Source organism: Natator depressus, chromosome 2, assembly GCF_965152275.1.
Source record: "Natator depressus isolate rNatDep1 chromosome 2, rNatDep2.hap1, whole genome shotgun sequence".
In the NCBI taxonomy this organism is placed as follows: Eukaryota; Metazoa; Chordata; order Testudines; family Cheloniidae; genus Natator; species Natator depressus.
In genome coordinates this window covers 117,588,734-117,614,330 of record NC_134235.1, presented here as the reverse complement: position 1 = coordinate 117,614,330, position 25,597 = coordinate 117,588,734, and the positions used below count along the sequence as shown (strand labels likewise).

The 25,597-nt window shown below is 39.7% G+C and overlaps 1 protein-coding gene and 1 long non-coding RNA gene across 2 annotated transcripts in view; one reads left to right on the top strand and one right to left on the bottom strand.

The window, feature by feature from the left end:
* Positions 1 to 25,597, bottom strand: part of LOC141982666 (uncharacterized) — a 40,991-nt gene that overhangs the window by 3,088 nt on the left and 12,306 nt on the right. Inside the window, exons 2-3 of the long non-coding RNA XR_012638171.1 lie at positions 12,956 to 13,074; positions 7,856 to 7,929 (exon numbers count right to left, since the gene is read on the bottom strand). This is a non-coding gene — a long non-coding RNA (uncharacterized LOC141982666). The remainder of the gene's footprint in view (positions 1 to 7,855; positions 7,930 to 12,955; positions 13,075 to 25,597) is intronic.
* Positions 1 to 25,597, top strand: part of GMDS (GDP-mannose 4,6-dehydratase) — a 550,335-nt gene that overhangs the window by 523,531 nt on the left and 1,207 nt on the right. The window lies entirely within an intron of this gene.

Genomic DNA, 25,597 nt, shown 5'->3' with positions numbered 1-25,597 from the left:
AATTTTGACTATATGTGATCTTTGCTTTAAGCGCTGACTTTAGAACCCAACCCCCGCGTAAGATGCGACTCTATTTGGTCTTGCCTGTGTGTGGGAGGACAGATTAGATGACCTCTCAAGGTTCCTTCCAGCTTTACATGTCTGTGATTCCATTATTCCCACTAGTTGCCAGCCCTGTTTAAGAGTCTTTATTCTGTGTTATTTGGAGAGTAACGTTCTGTTTTTTCAAGGACTGCTCTGTGTGTATGATCCTTTATTATGTTCTTAATTTATAGTTCTCCCATTAACTATAACATATGCAGAGTTAGAATAGCAGTTAAAGGTATAATACAATTTGGTAGCTGTGCCATGTCAAATTGGGGGGAGAGGGAGGAGTGACAGGATGATCCCACAATTACCAACAAAAAGTGATGATATGTTCCAGTTTGTTTGAATTTTTTTCTGAACCCCCCCACCCACACACATTTCAGATTTTGCCATCTTTTGAGCTGGCAGCGATGAGAAGTGGAGAAATGCCATAATTACCTAACTCCCTTAAATCTCTCTTTTGAACCACTGAAAGTGTTTTAAGCACCTTGAATATCAGCTGACAGAAATTTGTGAATGCTAACATCCCAGTAGTTAGTGGCAACAACCGACTCGATATCACCAAAAACATTTTTTAGGTCAAGGCCTAAAAAGATGTTTAGCTAAATTGTCAAAATATGTATTGGTGTTTTAGCATCATGAACAATGGCAATGACCGACTGACCTCTGAAACACTGGGAGTTACTGATACCACTGCCTAGAACAAGTGCATGAGTATGTGCAGTGAATTTATGGAAAATTTCAAACTCTCTTTCATAGCTTTGTGTCACCAGTCATGTCACTATGTTTTTATGACTATGTAGAAGTCTAAATTACAATATATTTTATATCTATATCTATAAAATGAGTTTTTAGCAACAAAGAGAATTAAACTATAACCGTGTTGAAATCTTAAAGGTACATTTACACTGCACACTTCTTTAAGTGGATCTGTACTCTACATGCTGTTGAGACCAACTAGCTGTTGAGACCAACCATATAAACAGCAGTGTAGCCAATGAGGCACGGCTAAGGCAAGTAAAGACACACCTGAAGGGTGTGAGTATGTACCCTACACACTCTCTACTTGCCCAAGCCGTGCTTCCCCATCTATACTGCTGTTTTTAGCAGTGCAATGTCCAGCTGCCTCCCTGCTGTTGGAGCCTTTCTCCTCCAAAGGAAAAGACTCCCCTTGCAGGGAAAGGCTGGGCGGGAGAGCCTTTCCCCACTGCCTCCCACCTGCTGCTGCGGCCTTTCTTCACCACAATGAAAGGCTCCCTCAGCAAGGAGCTGCTGAAGCTTTTTTCCGCGCCGTCTTTCCCCCTGCCAGAGCCTTGCAGTGTGTAGCTACATGTGCCAGTGAAGTGTGGACACAGCAGGCTTTTCACAGTGGCGTGTAGCTACACAAACTCTACACACCACAACCAGTGGTGTGTAGTGTAGAAACTGTAGGTGTAGCCTAAGACCCCACCCCCCACCCTCCCACCCATAGGAATGGATTGATTCTAAGATTCAGGGTAACTGCTGAGTCATACTGGCAGATGAGTCCAGTTAGCTCCAAGCAGGATATAAGGAGAACATTGGGCTTGTTTGGGCAGAGGCTTCTCTGGGTATGAAGAGAGGCCTCCAGGGGGAAGGTGTAGGAGCAAGCTAAGTGCAATAGCTAGTTTATTGTGTTATTTAAGTTAAAAATGTAAATCAAAGGTAGGGAGAAAGTTTTGGACACTGGGTGGGAGCAGGAGGTGCTGTGTTGAGAGAGTGGGGTGCAACTCTCCCCATTTGCCCATACACAAGTAAAAACATGAAGTGTCTTGATTAAAACAAGATACAGATGTGTGTCATTGTATATACAATTTTCTTGGGGTACAACAGATTGTTGCTGAAGCTTTTGCCATCACTGCACTTGAAGATATAAGTAGATCAAAGGGGCGGGGGAAGAGGTTATCAAAGAATTCTTATGTGTGCTGTAGACTTGGCATCCAAATACCAATTAAAATGTTCTTAAAGCATGATAGGGCTTTGCATAAGGGGTTCTCATGTTTGTAAGCTCTCCAGAGCCAGGGACTCTACCTTCCTGTTTGTAAGGACAGTGCCTAGCCATATTGTGGGCGCTACTGGAATAATGATGATAGTGAAGAAAAATTAAGTTGTCTGGAAATTGTTTCACTGAAGGTTGATTCTTCAGAGTCAGACATCTGAAATCATTAGCCAGTGGACGTTTTTCTTTCCTTGTTCTTGTAAATATATGCCTGCTTTCATAGATTAAAGTTAAAAATAACAGTTCAGCATATGCAGCAAAGAGTCCTGTGATGGTGTCCCTGGTGTAGATATGTGGGCAGAGTTGGCATCGAGGTTTGTTGCATGGATTGGTTCCTGAGTTAGAGTTACTATGATGCGGTGTGTCCTTGCTGGTGAGAATATGCTTCAGGTTGTCTGTGGGCGAGAACTGGCCTGCCTCCCAAGGCCTGTGAAAGTGAGGGATTGTTGTCCAGGATGTGTTGTAGATCACTGAGGATGAATTGGAGAGATTTTAGCTGAGGACTGTATGTGATGGCCAGTGGAGTTCTGTTGGTTTCTTTCTTGGGCTTGTCTTGCAGCAGGAGGCTTCTGGGTACACGTCTGGCTCTGTTGAACTGTTTCCTTATTTCCTCATGTGGGTATCATAGTTTTGAGAATGCTTGGTGAAGATCTTGTAGGTATTGGTCTCTATCTGAGGGGCTGGAGCAAATGTGGTTGTACCTCAGCGCTTGGCTGTAGACAATGGATCGTGTGGTGTGTCCAGGATGGAAGCTGGAGGCATGAAGGTAGGCATAGCGGTCGGTGGGTTTTCGGTATAGGATGGTGTTAACTTGACCGTCACTTATTTGCACCGTGTTGTCTAGGAAGTAGACCTCACGATCAGCCATACCATCACCGGTTCATTCACCTGCACGTCCACCAATGTAATATACGCCATCATGTGCCAGCAATGCCCCTCTGCTATGTACATCGGCCAAACTGGACTTCGTAAAAGGATAAATGGGCACAAATCAGATTTTAGGAATGGCAATATACAAAAACCTATAGAAGAACACTTCAACCTCGCTGGACACACAATAGCAGATTTAAAGGTAGCCATCCCGCAGCAAAAAAATTTCAGGACCAGACTTCAAAGAGAAACTGCTGAGCTTCAGTTCATTTGCAAACTTGACACCATCAGCTCAGGATTAAAGACTGGGAATGGCTAGCCAACTACAAAAGCAGTTTCTCCTCCCTTGGTGTTCACACCTCAAGTGCTAGAAGAGGGCCTCATCCTCCCTGATTGAGCTAACCTCGTTATCCCTAGCCTAATTCTTGCTTGCATATTTATACCTGCCTCTGGAAATTTCCACTACATGCATCCGACGAAGTGGGTATTCACCCACGAAAGCTCATGCTCCAATACGTCTGTTAGTCTACAAGGTGCCAGAGGACACTCTGCCGCTTTTACAGATCCAGACTAACACGGCTACCCCTCTGATACAGTTCAGCATATGAAATTTGAAATTAAATAATTCTTCAGACTGGAAACAACAGTGCCACAGCTAGATAATAAAATAAAAATAATGCAGGCAATATGAGGACTGTAAGGATGGAGTATCAGCACAGGTACACATTTTTACTTTTTTCTGTGGACACAATTAGGGAATTAGTTGTTGTTGCTATCTCCCAGTTATGCTTTTAACTTAATTATAACAACTTTAGTTCAGTCAAAAAATTGAAGTAACATAATAAGTGAAGGAAGAGGGTGTCATGTTTATTAACTACATCCAGCCCCATTTAATTCTTCAATTCATTCTCTAGCCTCAACCCTGGCCACACTGGCTTCCAAGTGACAAGTACTCTATTACACCCAGAATGTTCCAGATCTTAAAGGTGATGCATCTGTACACAGTCACCATGCCTGGTAGAGCTCCCTACATCACAGTTATAATACTTTAAAGCCTATAGGATCTTCCATGACTATGGCAGTCCAGTGGCTTAGATAGCAACTCTACATTTCATAGGTACAGTCCACTTCTTGTCCTCTCCAGTTTCTTTCCCTCTCGGTTTCTCCCTGAGATTTCTGGCCAGTTAAAAGACAAGGTGAGGACAAGATTGGGTCAGTCACTTGGTTACATTTTTGGCCACCTTCTCAGAAGGCTCACAGTGGCCAAAATCTGGTATTTGTGCACATGTACCTTGGCACTCAGTACAGTACTTCAATAGTCCATGTTTTACCAGGTAAATGAAGACAGTTGTAGTTCAGAGGGGTATATGCTGGCTTGGAGTCACCCTGGCAACCAGGCATACGTGTTCTGGAGGCATTTTTTTAATTAATTATAATGATATAACATTGGGGAGTTTGGCATTCAGCTGAGAAGGTGTGTACCAGCTCACTAGAATGATGGAAAGACATTGTATGTAAAGAACGTGGATTACCCCATCATCCTTGAAAAAAGGATTAGAGATACAGGTTGCACAACACATCTCTGATGCCACTTAGGGGAAGGGTGAGGTTTGGGGTGAAGAGTTCATCAAAGCATCCATGTAGACAGTAGTGGAGGACTGCATTGTAAACTGAGAGACTGGGAGTCTGTTCTGACTCTGTTCTGACATTGTGGGAGCTTGATAGCACCTGCTGAATTTGAGTCTGCAAAACTGTTTTATTTACACCCTTCGCCCTCCAAATCTTGCACATCTGCACACTTGGGAGTTTCTGTAACACTTGTCTTTTGGGATGAAATTATCTGTGCTTGGTCTCTGTCCAAACACAAATGTAATTACCAAGTTGAAGCAGAATCCCTTCCGTTGTTGCCTCTTTTTCCATTTTAAAATAGTTCAGGCATACCGGAAAAAGTGGCTACAGTTTGGAACTTGGTATGGACATAAGTCGTCACTGAAGCCTGGCTTTGGTTTGTTTTGAGGGGAGGGGGAATTGGTTTTGAACCATTTGAACATTTTGATCATGGGTAGTAGAAATAGCCTTATCTGGGACAATGCAGGTTTGCAAATTGAGAACAAATCTATAATTTGGAGGAACTGGCTGAGCCTGGTATCCTGGATTTCTCAATTCGTCCATCATGAGGACTTTGTCCCTTTTCTAATACTAAAGGAACATTATGACCTGCCATCTGCAGTGGAGTGGCAGTACTTACAACTAAGACACCTGCTAATTTATCAGTTTGGGCCAGATGCTCTAGGACTGCCAGAGGCCCCAGAACTATTGGGAACCTTAGAAATGCTTCATGAACTCCCCAGGCCAATGTCCTTAGGTGCCGGCTTCCTCATTTCCCCGGGGGTGCTTGATCCCTGCTCTGCCCCAGGCCCCGCCCCCACTCCACCCCTTCCCTCAAGGCCCTGCCCTGTCTCCCACCCTGCCTCTTCCAACCCCCTTTCTGCCCCTGCCCTGCCTTTTCCCCCCAGCCTCTTCCCTTGCCCTCCCCAAGGCGCTCCCCACTCTCACTCCACCCCCTCCTCCCAGCACCTCCTGCACGCCATAGAACAGCTGATCTGTGACAGGTGGGAGGCGCTGGGAGGGAGGCGGAGGAGCTGATCAGTGGGGCTACGGGCAGGCAGGAGATGCTGGGGGGAGGGGAGAAGCTGATCCATGGGGCCGCCGGTGAGTGCTGAGCGCCCCTTTTTTATTTTCTTTTTTCTGTGGGTGCTTCAGTCCCAGAGCACTCACGGAGTCGACGCCTATGCCCGTGTCCACTGTGTACACTTTACAAATGAAGAGAAACTCCATTGTTCTGGAGTTCTTTGAGAAAGCGTGGGAAAGGGATTTCTCACAGCCCTTAAAAGAATCCCAGTGGCAGAGCATATTACGGAATGTTAAAAATGCTTCTGTTGGTCTCAGGCTGCCCTTGATAGAAAAGATTTTATTGAAAATGTATTGGATGCCACCAAGGTTTCACAGGCTAAAGACCGTATCCTCAGATATTTGTTGGCGCTGTTCCAAAGAAAAAGGAACCCTAATGCATATGCTGTGGGACTGCCCCACAGTCAGGCAGCTGTGGAAAGAGGTGAAAATAGTGCTTGACTTGAGCAACCAAACCTCAGCCAAAAATTATATCCTAGGTGATATCCCTGCTGAGCTGGGTTTAACTCCTCCATAAAGACTTTGCGCTACAATGATCACTGAGCGCATGATTTTACAAAAATAGAAGAGTAGGCTTATGTCCAGAATGGAGCAGTGGTATGCAGGCATGTCTAAGTTAGCAGCTTGTCACTGTAGAGAGCAATTGTATGAATTTGAAGAAATTTGGACCCTGTTTCTAGATACATTTGGAAAAAAATGTTGAGATGGCTCAAATAATGCCAGACCTCCATTCCACCTGACCTTTTCTGCTTTTTCTCTCTCACCCCCCACTGGTCCCCTCTTTTGCCTGCTCTTGTATGTCTTCTCCTATTACGTTACTGTTACCCCCTCCCAAACATGTTATGTCTGTGTAAGTACTTGTCTTGCAGCTTTGAAAAGTTGTAACATTGCGCAGTTGTATAACTGTTGATGATCCTGTGAAACGTGCAGTATTTGGAAACATACACAAGATGTAAGTTAGCTACCGTTTTGTACTTTTCATTAGCTGTTTCTTTATTAAAATAAATAAGAAATTCATCACACAAAAAAGAAATAGCCTTCGGTCCCAGCTCACTGTAACACACAAACACTGCACCTCTGTGCACAACTGATGGGAATGGGAGTCTGTTGATTTCAGCGGGCTTTTAATCATCCCCCTAGTTAGGAACACACTTGTTAGGTGAAAGAAATTACAAGCTCTGCTGGCAGAGCTGGGTACATTTGTTACCTCTAGTCTCCACTGTTGGGGTTTCCTTCTGTGTTGCAGAATTTTTGCCACATTAGTGTTTTAACAAAATGTAGGATAACCTTTGAGGAGAATCTATTATAATAATTGCTTTCAGTAGCATGTCTTCCAGTGATGTTGCACTGCTGTAAAACTCTTATTTCTGCTGCATAGTCTAGTGGCTAGACCTTGAGTTTTACTCCCTGGTCTGACGCTGGCTTACTAAACATATTCGGAAGAGTCAATTAACCTTTCTCTGTGTCTGTGCTGCTTTGAAATTATCTGATAAAAGGTGCTATGTAAATGCAAGGAATTATACTATTAATATTATTATTTATTGTTAGAACTTACAATTTTATATTCTTGAATTGATTGTTGTGGAGGAGCTTTGTATCATAAAAGGAAATAGGATAGTATGTTTGTCTGAAGGGGGAAGGGTAATGAGTCAGAAATGTAGTGGTTATCATATACCTTTTCTGACAATTACAAATAGAACTATTTGTTTACATTACAGTGGTGGTGTTTTAGTAATCTGACTGGTGATAGTATTGAATCAGTGATCCTGGTATCGTTCCTCACGCTTACCACTGCTAATAATAATTATTGCATAAATAACTATTTATAAATACTCCAGGTCTGTTTATACCCACAGCTAAAATCAGTATCCTGCTTGAAAGCATTCCAAACTTAGCCAATGTCATAAAACAATAGAGAAAATTAACATTTTTATTGTGGACGCAAGTTACAATTGAGCAGTAATCTGGTGGATCATCTGATTTTTATGATCCATGATGAGAAGTGTAGCTGTCATATAAAGAATAGATTTCCCATCATAAAACCTCCCTATCTAATTTCAGCACCAGACTGAGCACTGCCTCGGTTGCTCATTCTACTAATAAACACTGTTGGAGGAGTGAGTTCCCCTTCTGCTTCCCCTCCCTCCATTCATTACACATTTTGGCAACAAGTGTTTTAATGGAGCCTACCTTCCTCAGGCAACTGTTATCAGAGGTCCCCACTGGGTAGCTGGTGCTGCTGAAGATTGCCCATGAAGAAGTCTCTATAAAATAGTGGAGTAGGATATTATTTCTGTCAGTATTCTGTGAAGCAGTTTCTCTTCAGGGAGTTAAGTCCACCAAGTATCATCCACGGTGGAGCAAATAGAATCAGGTGGCTGGTGCCATCAAAGGATCCCCTGTCAAGCTGCAAGTGTCTCAGTTTGAGCTGAACTCATAGCATTCTATTTATATACAAGTTTCCTTCATGTGAGAAAACTCTATGCATGTTGTGTTAGGATCAAAACACAAAGTTACTATAAACTGGAACCACTCATTCATGAGCTTTAAGATTTTTGGTATAAATTGCTTTGGTGCAAATAGGAAAGGAAATTAAACATGAAACCTGATGATTGAGCAAAAGTACAAATTCTGCTTTCAGATTCACACTGCAGATCTCTTATATTTGGAATAGGTTGCACAGTTTGCAGTGCTGACAGACACCACTACCCATAATGTTTGATTCACCATTCTTCCACTGTCCTTCAAAGGTTGTGGATCTTTGGGTCCACATGTCTTTGGTATTAATGATAGTGAATCAGAAGGGGGGCTGTTTAAGCTAAACATGGGTGATTTTCACAAAAAGAATAAATTATTCCTCTGCTACTGTCTGAAAAGGGCAGATCTGGAGCCAATTTAGTGAGCATAAGTTACAATTGACTTTGGAAGCAATAACTTCTGCTCTAGAGCTTTCTCAGATGTATAGCCAAGAAACTGTCTGGCTGCATGTGTTTTTACACATCCTTCAGCTAAATCAGAAATCCAAATGCAAAATCTAGTACTTAGAGACATCTTGTGGATTTGTGACACTCCCAGAAGGACTTGGAACCATCAAACAATGTATGGTTCACACTGATAAATATAATATACATAGATTTTTCATCTGTGGCAGATACAGTAGCCTTCATTTTAATAGTTACTAATCTTAAATAATAAATCCAAATATAATTTACCCCAATCCTTGCAAGTGAGGAGCTATTCCCACTGGCAAGCTGATTAATAGAAGAAGCCAAGTTAATTATACACCTGCTGCACATACAGATAAATGACCAAGGATTCAGGATTGATATTTGTGTGTATCATGGTTAGCAGATGTTCAGGGATTCATGAAAAGGTAGGATCAGAAACTGGAATAGATTGGGAAATTGAAGGTCAGGTAGCAGTAGGAGAGGAGCAAAATCCTTCTGGGACTCAGGGAAAAATGCAACAAAGAATGATCACGAGGGATCACCAGTAGAAAGAAGGAAAGTCATGGACAGAATACCTTGGGGAATGGACAAGAGCAGCCAATGTAAAGAGGGGAAAAGGTTGGGAAGAAGCTTCTTGTCGACTGTTGATACCCACAAAAGAAGACCTCTCATCCAGAGTCCACCGAAGACAGTCAAAAAATTCCCATGTACTTGAATGAGCTTTGCATCAAGCTCAGATAAAGGAAGAATAAATAAAGGCAATAGAAAGAGCAGGAAATGAGACAGGCACAGGGTAAAAATATATACTTTATTTATGTTGTAACATTTCAGGAGTTTAGCCTGATGAGATGCTAACAATAATGGACAATGTTAAGGACGAATATTAAAAAGCTCCTGTTTATTTAATATCCAAAAGCTGCTATGTCCTTAGCCATTTGTTTACTCAGTCCTTGAGTAATGGTCTCAAGTTGCAGTGAGGGAGATTTAGGTTGGATATTAGGAAAAACTTTTTCACTAGGAGGGTGGTGAAACACTGGAATGTGTTACCTAGGGAGGTGGTAGAATCTCCTTCCTTAGAAGTTTTTAAGGTCAGGCTTGACAAAGCCCTGGCTGGGATGATTTAATTGGGGATCGGTCCTGCTTTGAGCAGGGGGTTGGACTAGATGACCTCCTGAGGTCCCTTCCAAACCTGATATTCTATGATTCTATGATTCTTACTTGGCCACATTCCTGTTTATTTCGGTGGGAGTTTGCCTGCATAGTAAATCAGGATGTGGTCATATATATGAGAACACAAAAGAATGGAAATTATTTATACACAATATGCTGCTAGACATATTGGAGAGTTTTATTGAACTGCTGGGGTTTACTTAGTTTGTGATTCTAACAGTTACAAGTACGCAATATGGTCAAAACTTTCAACGTTAGGTATGTAAAATTAGATGCCTAAATCTATATTTGGGCATCTGGGAAAAGGGGATTTATTTTCAAAGGTGCTGAAAACCACAGTTCCTGCAGACCTCTGAAAATACCTGAACTTTTCATTAGGTGTCTAAATATGAATGTTGGTGCCTAGCTTTAGGCACACAAATTTTCAAATGTTAGTCTATGTGAATTGGATAATCCTTATATATGCTGCTTTGTCTTGTCATACGTTTATTGGATATGTTGTACACTGTCATTTCTGATGAACACATACTCATAATAGGGGACTAGATTTTCTTAATTCTGTGCATGCACTTATGAGCATGTATCTTCACTGCATTGTACCTTGTCTAGTCCGCACCTATGCAAAGCATGTGCAAAATGAGTGTAAAACACTTACCTAATCAGGTTTGTAGCATCTCATACCAACTTTATGCAGGAGTATAAATGACTATCTAAGATACAGGGTAATGGAGAATCAGGACCTATGTGCCTAATTTTTGCATGCAAGTAACCATGATTGATCATACAGATCACACACAATAGTAATTGCATGTGCAAATGGCCAGTTAGTTATCTAACTGGTCATTTTAATATGCAGTTGGCCAGCAAATAGGCAGCAATGCATACACACTGTTATGAAAATCTGGCCCAAGATATCAATCACTGTTGCTATTCTGTTTTACATTATGTCCAACAGAGAGGTGAGTTAGAAGTCATTCTCAGATTAGTCAGACAGAGCAAAACACATAAGTAGACACAAAGATGGGAAAGCAGATATTTCTATATTGACTGTATTTATTTAAACATTGACCATATTTGGTAGAAGTGAGGATCTGGAAATCCCATCACCTAGAGTGCAAACCTATTTAACAGAAAGAGCAAAATATGATCCTAAGGTACATTGTCCTAGTCTCACATGTCCTCCTTCTCTGGGGGTCTCTTATAGTCACATTAGATTGCTATTTTAATCCAGAACTACTTTGATTTATCAGCAGTAGTTCTACTTTGAGCCTTACTCACATTACTAGCAGAATAAAACTACCGAGATATTTATCTAGCCCATTATTTCAGCTGCTTTTTAGTTTCTCCACAGATACATGACAGTTCTGTCAGTCCTTGTTCTCTGTGTTGGGTAATATTGCCCCCTGACTTTGGAAATAGATAAAATCAAATAAGCCAAATGGTAGGAATTATAAGTGACCTACCCAGGAGAGAAGAAATGAGATTTAGAAGTATTCTGCTTGCATCTTTCAGGAGTACATTTGATTCTGACAGCTTTTTGAAGTAGGGACTGTCATTTATTACGTGTATTGGGAATGTACAATGGAACCTCTGCCTGGCCTCTGTGTGCTACCACCATGTAAATGAAAACTAATAAGAATGGGGGGGGACAATTGAATATCAGGGGAGGATGAGGCCATCTATAGCCTGGTTGAAGAACAATTCAGCCTGAAACTTGGCAATAGGTTACTGTTTGAATGTCTAAGGGACAGTTTAATCACAGGATAATTAAGTAATGGGTGCATCTTGCATTTCAGATATCACACAGGTGATGCCTTAGGGAGATTCCAACCCATTGCCCACTGTTGCATATAGAGCTCCACAGAAAATTGCTCTGGACTTCTTCTTCTCTTGGACTTAAAAGAGGTTTGGTAATTAAGGAAGGATCACTAGAAAATGTTAACTTTCCCCTTTCTGTAATGCCTTGTCTTATTCGACTGCTACAGAGTGAAATAATCAAGGTTTTTTTGGTAGCAGATCAAAAAGTCCTTTCTTGATTTAACTGAAGGTAGTTATGCGAAGAAGGTCATAGAGAGAACAAATTTAAAGCAGCGCTCTTTGCATTTAGCAATGCTGTGAAAAGGAGTGGCGTATATTATGCATATGTTTAATGTATATATGATGAGTGCATTGCCAAATTTATGGAAGCCTCACTCGTAGGCAACTTCTGTGAACAGTAATAGTAGTAAATGTCTGTTTTTGTTACTGTAGGTGAGAAGATGCCCCTAAGACTTCAGTGAATCTTGCGTGCTTTTTTTTTCCATTTGCTTCCAGATACTACAGTAGTTTTAGCCCTATCAGCTCATCTGCATTGTGTGGATGGCACTGCAATTTCTCTCACCCTCTGCAAAATATTCATCAAAATTCAGAGGCTGATGGGATTTGGTTTGCAGTTACCACATATCATTGACGCAGAAGAGCCCCTGGGAGGACAAGTAAAAAGGAAATGAGGCTCAGGGAATAGGGAGAGAAGACCAGAGCAGAAGAAGTTGGAGGTGGAAAATACCTATGGAGAAAAATAACATGAGAACGAAGTATGAAAAATCAGTGTTGAAGAAAAGAGGGGAAAGGACCAGTAGGGGCATCTCACTACGAGGTGACTGGAGAGCATGGAGGGAAACTAAGGTATGGGAAATGTGGGAAGGAAATAGTGCTCAACAGAGAAATGTGAGAGAGATTGAGTTAGAGAGAAAGGGAGAGAAACATCAAATCAGAAAAGAAAAAATGTCTTGAAAAAGAGAGAAACTAGGTTTAACAAGTGGGAAAAACCTAAAACATTTCCTAAGAGTGAAAAAAAATAGAGAAAATGGGCCAAATTCAGACTTGATGTAAGCAAGTGCAACTCCCCAGAAGTCTGTGGAGAATGAAACCTCTTACCCCATGCTTAATTTGGCCCAGGTAGTCTGTGGGAAAGTACAAACACTGAAGAAAGAATGCCTGAAAATGAAGTTGCGAAAGAGGAATAGAAAAAGGAGAAGATGGAGGAAATATTTCTTATTTTACCGAAAGATAATTTTATTAGCTTTATTGAATTTGTGGTTTATGGTGATTTGTTGTGTTATTGTCTTTGTTTGTTCCTTTTAAAGAAGAGAGAGAGAGAAAGAAAAAAAGTGTTCTGAAAAATTTCCCTAACCTTTCCTGCATAGGGAGCTTGTGTCGTTCCCTGGATCCAGCATCCTTTGTGCATAGTATTCCTGTTTTCATTCTCAAAAGTTGACTAGTAACATAAGAATTTGCTTTTATTACCAATCTCTGAAAACACAAAACAATAAGTAAGTTTATTTTTTCATGTCACATCAGCAAGACTTGGGCTTTGACCAGTAAGAGTTCTAAGGCCAGATTCAAAGGCACTTTGCTCAGTTATCTGAATTTACTGTTACAGTCCAAGAATGTTACATAAATGCTGGCCAGTTCGCTCAAAGGATAATGAGAGTTTTAAATATGTTGTTTACTTAATATATGACAATGCACATATTTTATGTTCTAGAATACCTAATTTTTAAATCAAAGAAATGCACTCATTTGTTTTATTTTGTAAATGCAAGATCATTTGATTTTGCAGTCATGTTTCGCTTCTTGAATTAGTGTTAATTGGAGATTTAGAATAACATTATGATAAGTCCATGTGTGTTTTCACTGAGCCAAAAAAACCACCCATTTAGAATACACTGAATGCCTTGAGTCCTGGATAGACAGACAGACAGAACTATCTCTCATCTTTGTAAAGTATTTTTGGATCCTTGGATGAAATGTACAACTTACATGCAGTGTGTAGGTAATGGTGTGTGGAGGGCTTCCTTGTGCCCAGATTAGGATTCAAATTTTTGTCATTGCATTTAATAAATGATGTTGATAGAACACTTCAGCCAACCTCGAGGATGATCCACAACTAAAACTCAGAGATATTCCCTTGTACTCCAACTACAGGCTGCTGTGATTGTGCAGCCTGATTTTCAGAGGTGTTGAGCACCCACAACTCTGACTGAACTCAACAAGCTGCAGGTGCTTGGCGCTCAAAATCAGGCCATGTAATGTATAAGTGAGCAGGGAGGGGTGGAGTTGGGGTGGGTACTTTGGGGAAGGGGTTGGAATGGGGACAAGGAAGGGGTGGGGCCTCATGGAAGGAGTGGAGTGGGGGCGGGGCCAGCCGAAGACGTGGAGGGCTTTTGTATCTTTATATGAAAAGGTGTCAGTGATGTGGCCCTCGGGCCAATGTACTAGTCCTCATGTGGCCCTTGTGGTGATTTGAGTTTGAGATCCCCAGATTAGATTGTGAGCCCAGCTCTTGGGGCTATTTCAGCATGCTCAGCTCAGAAACCAAAAGGGGAGGGAGGCAATGGTGTCTTTATACCAAATTTCCACTCCAATGGCCATTCCAGTAGCTAAGGATCATAAAAGCAGTGCTCAGACTACAGCCCTGAGGCACCTGCACCAGGACTGTGAGGGTTAGGGGAGCATAAGACCATCTAAATCATCTCTGCACTGATCTTCCTATGCAAAGGAGGTCCTCAGTTGGCCACTTAGGTCATTCTTAAAGCTGCTTTCTGTCACCAGAGTGGTGCACAGCAGACTTCACGTTGGCCAGGATCTGACCCTTTGTCTTCAACAGTCTGATTTGGTGGCATACATATACAATATAAAAATAAACTTATTTATGAGCAGGAAATACAGCAGCCTCCTATTGGGCAAAACATGAGTCTGAGGTGTTAGCTGTGGCAAGTACCTGCAAAGGGTTACTATTTGTAGCGTCCTGCTTGGACTTGTATTCTAAAGCTTTCATCAAAGTAAATCTGATTATTTTGCACATGGTTTTCCTGAAAGGATGTTATGATTTTCTAGATGTTTGGTGGCTGGTGATAAATTAGGCTTTTATGATGTCATGTGAAAGGCCACTGCTTGGATTTCCTTCTCTATCGAGCATGCTGAAGAATACGTTCAGGACATGCTCAGAATGTAAAATTGTCCTACCGTGCTTTACTTTAACCCTTTCATGGATCATTTGTTTTGTAATAAGAAGTGTTTGAGGGAAAATAAAGCAACCTATGTGCCAGCTTCATGGAGGGGCCCATAGCGCCCCTTCCCCAGTTGTTTTTCTCTTTGCACATTTAAATGGCTTTCTTTAAATACAGGTAATTTTTGTGGCTGTTAGGCATGTAAGATAAACATAACTCTTGAGCATCTCTTTTAAACATTAAAATCCTACATTAGCTCCAGTTATCGTCTACTGATATCTGATTCTGACAATTGTCAGTGACTGATTGAGATGCAGGTAGAAAGAGTGCTTATAGACAGTTAATCAAGTATGATTGGTAGTGAAGACATTTAGGGCTAGATTGTGTCTCTAGGACACAACCAGTAACAAGGGGCAGCATATAGTTGTTTTGTGCAAGGAAAGGAATTGTGGCTCCAGGATATATATTGGCCTGTAACACAGCAAATTATTACCCCCCCCCATGCTGACGCCACATGAGTGGGTGGATACAAGAATCCACTCATTCCCCACCTCTTCCCCCTTCTCCGGCTTCCTGCCCACCTGCTTCTGGGTAGAAAGTAAGTGAATCCAAGGTCCGAAGAGCCACGGTAGCAGTGTAAAAGGGGTTTTTACTTTTCTGCCCAGGCCTGTAGTCCAAGTCACAACTTAGCCTTTAACTGTTTGAGGTTATTAATTAAACATATATCCAAGAAAGGGAGATAATATATGATGATCACAGCTGTTGGAATGTGTCCATCAAAATGTTTTTAGACAGAAAATGGCTTTTTGATTAAACTCAAATTTGGGGGGAGGGGGAAATGTTTTCATTTAAAAAAAAAGAGGTTTTTGTTGAATAAAAAGTGAATTACATTCTCCTTCATCAGATATTACATTTACATCATCACAAAGTAGTGATGGTAGAAGAGTGATGGGGATGTACCTTTAGACATCCATATTATAGAATTAAAATATATTAGTTTGGGTATTTTTGTCAAGCAGTCATGATATAAGTGTGAGTCCGTAAAGGGAAATATTGGAGGTGACATGTCCAAAGACAAAATGAAACTCAGATTTTATTATCCATTGTGGAGAAGAGGAGGATTCTTTTTCTGTGAAATGCTTCATCCCTACGTCTGTATCAAAATAATCTCCGGAGATTTCTTAGCAGAAATGGTCATGCTCAAAGAAATGAGAGTTAATCTTTCATGTGTTAGCAGCCACTAGCCTACTGATAACCTCTAATTGGAATAAGAAAAATAGCCCAGAACTAGAGAAATAGTTCCTAAAAATTTAGGAGGTTGTTATGGAAAAATTAATACATCAATAATGTACCCAGCAAAATAGACAGAGGACAGATAGATACTATGAATTTTGATTAAATGGTAACCAAATATCTAACACTGTGCATCCACCCCCGGGGGGGGATGGGGGGAGAGAGCACACCTGTCCAATTTTTTTAAATAATTTTTGATAGAAATGCCTGGCTTGCTAAATATGAGTAGAGACAGTAGTTTCACTCTAATTAATGAAATCCCCATTAATCACATGGCTTGGATGTTGTAAAGAGGTTAACTCTGTAATATGGTAACACCCTGTTAAATAGAGATTTGATTATTCTGTTACTTTACAACATTTCTCTAAACCAGTGGTTTTCAACCTGTGGCCCGTGGGCCACTTGCGGCCCAATGAACACACAGCTGTGGCCCATATGACCTCCTCAGAGTCATAAAGGTAGTATTGGATGCGGCCCACAATGGTAAATAACAAGCTCACTGTTGTGATTATCATTTTCGTTTCTGATACTTACGTAGCAATGACTGGCAAACCTACTAACACTTCTTAAATGAATAAATGGTTTTTAAAAGTGATGCACTGTATTTCTGTGGCAGAGTTAAAATTTAGCAATATAACAGTAGGCCAGTTTTCATTTTCACCTTGCTGAGCAGATCAGTGAATGTGTCAAAGGTTTTTAAGCATGCGTCAGCAGCTTGCCTCATAAGCATTGAATACCTGATTCCACCACCTTCGTTCACATTTCTTACTACATAATTAATCCCCGTGAAATCAAACAACTTTAGCAATATAGTAAAAACACATGAAAAGCATGACAGGAAGAGGAAATGATGAGGAAAATAATCTTCAGACATAATTAAAAATTATCTATGGCAATTACATTTAAAGAGCCTCTCACCCGCAATAATAAGCTCTCTGCCTGGTAACAAGTGCTTGTAGGATCAGAATGTGATTACCCAATTCTTTATTCCTTACGCAAGTAAAAGTCCCATTCACTTCCACAAGAGTTTTCAAAAGATCAGGGCATAATGGAACACAAGCTACAACATAATACAGTTCAGTAATTAACAACAAAAAAATTGATTTATTAATGAAAAGATGGGCTGATAGCTAGAATGTTATTCTTCTGTTATGTCACAATTGGAAATGACCTCTTCTCATTTTGCCTCCCTGCTGCCTTCTAAAAGGATCCCACTATCAGTAAAGCTCACTAAATTTCTCTAGAAGATTTGAACAACTCAGTTTTGTTTGTCATAAAATGTGGTTTCAAGTTATTTACTTTTCAGATTTTTTTGCAAGTTAACCCAAAGGTTTTTTTCTGTGCACGTGTGTGGAGCTGGCTGGCTGGATACACAATGTCAGAGAGAAAGAATGTGTATTTACATATGCATCTTTAAGGTCTGGTTTACCATTAGAAGTTTTACTGGTATAACCATTTCAGTCAGGCGTGTGATTTTTTTTTTTTTTGGACTGAATTCGTTAGTGGTGAAAGCTTTAATGTGGATGAATGTATATTGGTATAAAGGTGATTTGTAATTATTCCCCTTCCATATGGGAATACGGTATAAAGTATCTTTATACCACTATAACTGCATCCACACCAGGGGGATTATATCACTTTAACTATACCAGTGTAGTTAAAGCAGTACAACTTTCTAATATAGACAAAACCTGTTTGAATAAGTTTTCAATGTTGCAGTGGGGGGAGCAAAATCAATGCATTGTAATTAAGATTTCAGCCTTCAGCCGCAATGTGGCCACTTATTTAACCTGTGTGTGTGTGTGTGTGTGTGTGTGTGTGTGTTTTAAATTTGTATATATGCACATGCTCAAATAAATTTCTTAGTCTCTCAGATGCCATAAGTACTCTTTTTCTTTTTACAAAATAGTATATTGTCCCATGTTTTAAGTTTCTTTTTTTCACCATACTCAGGATTTACATAATAAATGGTACGTGCAAGTGTAGTTGATTTAATTTTATTCATCTTCCCTAGAATTCTCACCGTTCTTATCATCGGCACCTGTTACACTTCAAAAGATCTCATTAAGTGGAAGCCTTCATTGGTATCTGCAGAGTCCCAAACTGGGATCATCATTGTGTTTATAGAATCATAGAAGCTGGAGTTGGCTCACCCAGTTTATCTCCCTGCAAATGCAGGATTGTGCCCTCTGGTACATTTCTAGGGTGAAATCCTGGCCCCACTGATGTCAATAATAGTTTTGCCATTGCCTTCAGTGGGGCCAGGATTCCATCTCTAGTGTCCAGTCTAGTTTTCAAAAGTCCTGAGTTGTACGGCTTCCTGCACTCTCCTTGTGAGACTATTCCACATGTTTACGTATGTCACTGTCCATACATGAATCTCATGTTCCTGAAGAGTATCTGGGCTCAAACTGGATACACTGTAACAGTAGCTGGCCTGTAAAAACCTCCAGTAAAGAACACTTGTGTTGAGCAACTGAAGGCCTGATTCAAAGCCCTTTAAAGTCAGTGGTCTTCTCATCCAGCCCAAACTCAGGAGGAATTTTATCTGGACCAAAGACTAATTTTTGCCAAGACATTTTCTCAGGCTTCATCTGGGAAATTAAAAGAGTGACTAATACTTGACCATATTAGGCATGTAACTCAGTTGACTTTTGCACGAAGATAATAACTGTAGTAACCTAACGTCTGCATATGCTCTCCTAAGAGGTACATATGCATTATGCTCTCGTGTTGATTAACTTGTGCACTGCCTCCATCAAAGTGATAAAGCCCTGGCAACGAGACTCATACCACGCAGAGGGTCAGCTCCCTCTCTTTTGCTCCATTTGCCATTTTATCTCCAATGTCAGTGTGCTTGTCCGAGCCAGTGCTGACTGACTCAATTTCCCTGAAGTTGAGCTGAAGCATTGTTTTAGCACTGACGGCATTCTGTTGGCCTCCCTGATGGACAATGCCACTGATTCCCAACTTCCTGAGCAGACCAGACAGTTTGCTGTTTTCTTCGTGTCTCTTATCACCCCTGTCATTAAAAGAGAGGTCTGGCTTCAGCTTCAATTTGTGCTGATACGCAGCAATAAAGTGGGAAAGTGGTGGGGGAGGGGAGGAAGAGAGGAGAGAGAATATTCATGACTAATTATCACCCTTCTGTTTATTACTGCTGTGAGTTCTCATGCCTGCCTCTTTTGAGGCTGATCAAATTGGAGATTATCAAACAGATCAATTAAAGACGCTGCTGTAATGTGTCTGGTTTGTGGTACAAGAGGAAAGGCTGATCTCATTCGATTTATGTTTAGTTGATATCAGTTCATACAATGGAACTCTTTGATTGGGCCTTATCCTGAAGATAGTGAGCACCCCTAGCCCACCAAAGTCAATCACAAATGCAAGTGCTCAGCACCTCTCAAAATCAGCCCCATGCTAAAGTCCTTCTATTCCACAGAACTGTTGGATTATACGTGAAGTTTCCTAAGCAAACAATTTCTGCATATTAAAATACACTTAGGAAAAAGGTCAGGATTTCATTGCAAATGGAGTTTCACAATATCCAAGGTCAGTTTGAGCGGTTTCCACCATATAGGCATTTGCCCTTGTCTTTCTCTAGGGCTCTTTGTGAAAAGTACTATATTTCGAGGGGGAGGAATCACTGACGCAAGAGTGAAAGCTAGCCTGCTTATGCCACTTTAAAACAAATTTAGATAGGGAACCAAATTCACTGGCATTCTTTTATTCCCTTGATACGTTAACTGTTCCACAACTTTGCTTTTCTAAGAATAGTGGTGGAAAATGAAAACTGAATGCCACTCCATAACTGCCCTTCTTAAATTCAAGATGTTTTCTCTGTGTGTGTGTAGATTTTGGGCTTTCCTCATTGACACACTTCATCTTAACACTCCCTTCTTATTTACAGTGCTTACAGGAATAGTCTCTACGGTGCCACAAGTACTCCTGTTCTTTTTGCGGATACAGACTAACACAGCTGTTACTCTGAAACCAGTTGTTTTATTATATATTATTATTTCCATGGCACTATAAGTGTGTATGGCACTTTACAGACAAATTAAGGAAAATGTCCCCTGCCTTGAAAATCTCAGAGTATAAGGGCTGCAAGCACCTACTGCCAAACTGTTGTGACTAGTTCCATGTAGGTCTTCATTTGAGCTCAGTGGTACTATTCCCAGTAGTACTATACCTAGTAATATGTGCTTTGAGGCTCTTTGGCTCCAATCTTGCAGATTTACACACGTGATTAACTTAACGCAGTGAGTATTTCCATTTAAGTCAAGGGGACTGTTCACGTGCTTAAGTCTTTTCAGGAACAGGGCCTTAGTTAAGACACACAGTATAACACAGCCTGGTGACAAGTAATGGGAGTGTTAGGGGAATAGAAGATAAGGGCGACAGCAATTGATGCAGTTAGTGATGCATACATCTTGAGTATCATGGGTTGTCTGGTTGATCAATCTCCTCCCTAACTAACTGATTTCAGGAAACTATTTAACAAAGTCTGCTATGTTTTAACAGTGAAGTGTAGCAGACACCCAAACATGCTATGGGGCTGACCTGTCAATGAGCTGCGTTACATGATCTCTCAGTACAAATACATATGAAAACTGCTCCAAAAAGTACCTGAAGAGAGAATAATATTCTGTGTAATAAAACACTTATAGGGGGAGCTCAAATGGCCTCAGCATGTGCCCCCAGAAATTACAGAAATGGAAAAATTGTACAATATTGCAGACTTCTTAAATGGTTGTTTTTTTCATAGCATGAGTCAAAGATGAGAGGGCTGTCTCAAGAAGGAAATACATAGGATAGAGGAGAAAAATGGGGTTTAAGGAAACCTTGTATTCAAATTACTACATTGTTGAAAACTTTGTGACCTAGAAGCCCAATTCTGACAACCTTTCTCAGGCAAAGAACTGCAGGAACAGGCACTTAGTTTGGTGACTTTTCAGAGCTTCGTCTAACCCCTTTATCAGTTTATAAAAGATCTGTGACATAAAAAGTCGGCTTCCAGAAAGCCTTATGCATCATCTTGTGAATGTGACCACCACAACTTTCTGACTGCAGAACTATTACAATTTAGGTCAACTCTGTCTATTTTAGGGATGAAATCCTATCTTCATTGAAGTCAATGGGAGTTTTGCCATTGACTTCCTAGGTATTTTATAGCACCTATAATCTCATTAGATTTGCTCTGGATTTACACTGGTGTAACTGGGGGCAGAATCTGACCCTAGATGCTGAGTTAAATGAATTAATCTAAATGTTATCAGATCAACTGTAGTATTCGGAGAAAACTTACAGAACTTTTAAGCAATCTGTATGCCTTTTTTTCCCTCATGTTGTCTTGAGGCTTTTCAAATTTTCAGTTAAATTTAATTGAATTAGACAGTAATAAATTGCACAGTGAAACCAGATCATTCACCTAATGAGTCAAAATAAAAGTAGTGATGACACTCAGAACCAGAGCTGAGGAAATGTGATCTTTACACAGAAATATTTTACATTTTTTTATCTGGGTTTTATAACTCTTTAAAAAATACCAGGCCACACTACACAACAAGTTTCTCTGTACTCATGTGTGTACCTTTTTGTTTGTTTGCTTTAGCTTGGTTTGGACTATAAAACCGAATCTCCATAAAATCAGGTTTAATAAAATTTAGAGGTGGTTTTGGGGGCGTGGTTTTTGGTTTTTTGCACATTTAGGCTTTAAGCTATAATTATAAACAGAGTGGGAGAGGGCTAGACAAACAGAAAAGATCATATCAGATAGATGCATTCTTTTCCCTGGCCTAGAGAGAAGATCATATCACAGCTAAGTGAAGTTAAATCTGTCAGAGATTTCTACAATAGTGTTAAATGGCAACAGACAATTTGGCTGTTGCCTTTTACCCCTTTAGCTACTTCACCGATTGCTCAGCTTTCCATATTCAAGAACAAGTTGTAACTCACATTTAAAACTTGCCATTTGTATGCTTCATTTTCTTTTTCATGGAAAATAAGAGTCGGATGGCACTTCCTCCTAAAATGGATACTTAAACTTTTCACTGTTACTTTATTTGCAAAGTCCAAGTACTGTAAAATAACACAAAACAATTAACATCATTTTCAGCTTTGGTAAAAACAAAACAAAAAACCTCTTACTTGCCTATCTATTCCCTTGAATTCTACATGAAGTCAAGGAACTTTCTTTTTATACATTGTGTGTGTAAAACACAATGATAAAAAAAATCCTGCAGAAATACTACTATGTGACTATACTTTACCGACTATGGTATCAGAAACAGGAATATTGGCTGGTCTGTATTCAGCAGCAGCTGTCTTTCAAGAACCACAAAGATCCATTTCTCCTTGTGGGACTCACCTCATCCTCTTCCTTCATAAACTTTTTTGGTCTGGTTGTGCCTCCAGAAAGTAAAGCCCTGGGACTGAAAAGCTGTAAGCCCCTGGAGTGGTAAAGTAGGGCTTTACCAGACTAAATCTGAAAGTTAAATAGGTGCAGCTCTAGTTTCAATGAAAGACTTTAATTACATAAATAAGCAGTGATTCAGTTCCAAGAGTTTTTTTTTCAAATACTCTTATTTAATTGTAATTACTTCATTGTTTTCATATTATGTGCTACTTGTAGAAAAATACAGCAAACGTGACTGCAATACAATCCTTTAATCAGTAATAGCTTTTTCCAGTCATCATTAAGAACATTTCCATTCTGTGTTTCAAGCTTTCACTAACAATACGTTCAATCCTTAAATTTAGGTGTAATGTTATGATGATTGGTTTAAACTATAATATTGTTTTTCGTATCCATGTTATCTTCTATCTACTAACTTTTATAGCTGAACAGCTTAAACCATCCATAGGAAGAAATTCTGGTTATATAATGTTGTTTGTAATTAAATCTTATTGTAAAATAGGGTTTCAAGAAAGTATATAAACTTCTCTAGGAAAGTCATTTAAAATGTTTTAACCTGAGTCAAATGAGGAAAATTGTATTATCGTATATAGTAAATCTTTTTACAAACTAAACACCAGAGTACTTTTACTATTTTATTGTTAAAGTACATGAACTTTAAGGTTTCTCATTTGTTTTTTATCTTATATTCTTATGTTGATTTCATATACTAGCTTCTGTGTTATCTTGTATCCCATCCAGCTGTACTCACTGCAACTTCAGAACTTTTATTGATTTGAAAAACAAATCTTATTTTTTGCTTATCAGCAATTGAGTGCTTATGTTTGTGAATGGAGGGTTTGAATTGAAAACAAAAAAACGTTTTGGAAATGAATGGTTTTAAAGGAGAACATTTGTGTTAGGAAGTTTAAAGACTGCTCCCAAACCTTTTAAAAGCAGCATATATGTAGTTTTCCTGTAAACTTATTTGCTGTGCAATGAGACAATGACATACCTTGTCTCTTGACCTTTTTCCACAATGAGTAAAAAAAAAATAAAAATCAATACCCTAGATTTAGCAGGGTTTTGAAAGAATCTGGTTTTGAAATAAAGATTGTGGATGTAAAATTATTACTTTATACAATGTTTTATAAAAATGAAACTCTGGTTTTATTATATACCTTTTATTATGACTTTTAAAATTAGATTATATTAAAAATACTAAGTTACTAGCTAATGGTTTAAATGTTTAAAACAGCTTGCATTAGTATTGATTGAAAGGAAACTGGTTTTGAACAGAAATTTGTATTAAGAGGGTTTTTCTTGCTTCTAGACATATGTAATGCATGTTAAACTAAAACAAGAGAGGGCATACATTTTAATACTTCCATTTGGATTTAGAACCTGATCCAAAGTCCATCAGAGTCAATGGGAGTCTTTCCTATTTCAGGGCCAGATTTTGCAATGCTATGCTCACTTGGGTATTCCTTACTCGGAGGAATAATCTGATTACTCCAGTGGGGATTACTCAAATTGGTAAGGGTTTTACCGAATTTGGCCCCAAAGGTCTACTGCAATTTCCAAACGCCATGATAGAATTGCAATAGGAAATGTTTAGGATAACTTAGGAAAAGAAAATGATTTTGCTTGTCATTTTATTTTGTTTTGGATCTGGCTGTTTAGTCTTTTCTGGAGGAAGCCAACGTTATTTTTAGCATACAGACTGAATTATTAAAAATGCTGCCTGGAACATTCTCAGCAGACCTGTTTGTTCCACAACCCCGTCTGCAGTACAGTACCTGAGGTGATTTTCCCTCTAGTTTTACATAGCACATTTATGAAGAAGAATTTCCTACCTTTGGCACAGGGCGAGGCTATTTTTGGAAGTTAACATGATCACAGACACGCAAGAAGATGGTATCTGTGTGCAGCGGTACTTCTTTTGGAGAGCTAATGCCACAAAATGCTCATTAGCTCCACCACTGGTCAGAAAGGATGGAGGAAGGAGGGGAAAAACCCAAAAAATGTTCCCAATTTTAGAAACACCAAATCCTGCTGTGTTACATCACGGAAGTCAAATATGAGGGCAGAATTTATCCCAAATATTTCCCCCCCCCTCAAGGATGCAGAAGACAATTAGCTGTGGAATTATACCCCATCCTTTCACATACAGAAAGCTTTGAATTGTGTTTTTGGTGAGCTGTGTACATAAATTCAAGCAAAGGGGTATTTGTATAACTAATGTTTAATCTAGAAACAATAACAAAATATCTTTCAGTTTCATTAGAGATGCAGCATGTTTGTGTTTGTGGCACTTTAAATAGTCAACCACATCTTTATGATCCAAGCCTAACAGTGTCTGGGTTCCTGTAATATACTATTTCAGGGTAGTTTCTATGTGGATGTTCAAGTTACTTCTTGTAAAAAATAGTGTGCCAAAAGCTTTCACTCTCCACGTATCTGCTGGACGTGCTATCACTGCCCTATAACAATGCAGTAACATGGGTTCTAACAGTTATTCAGCACAGTCCTTCCATGATCACATGTTTTTTATTTGAAAGAGAACATTTCAGTTGTCATGTTTGCTTTGTGATTTACTTCTGTTTAATCAAAAGGGGGAAAAATGCAATAATTTGAAACAGCTCTCTTAGTAGCATGATCAGGACATATGACAATGTAATGTAAAGGGTTTACCATTAAAGAGTCAATAAGGTTTGATGTAAAGAAGAATTACTCCTTACGTTTTAAGTGGCCTGTGCAAGGTTTCTTAAATGTGCGTCCTGGTGATTTATAGGCATCTGAGCTTTAACTGAAATTGCACAATCACAAATAAATGATTTTTGTCAGAGTTTCTAAGTGTGGCCTGTAAAGACACTGATCTAGCCCAGGACTTGCAAGGAAATGTGTGTGGACAGAGGAGTCTCTTGTATAAGTGGTGCTAAACAATAGCTGTCAGCAATTTTGTGTGGCCCTTGCCTTACCTTTCCACCTCAACTGCAACCTGTTAAGGGAGTCAGGCCGATGGTTTCGTTAGCCTGAAGGTTTTTAATCTAGCTTCATTCTTTTAAAGACAAATTACAGCTGCTGGGGGCCTCAAGATGCTTTAGATAAGGAGCAAGCAGTGCAATGGCAA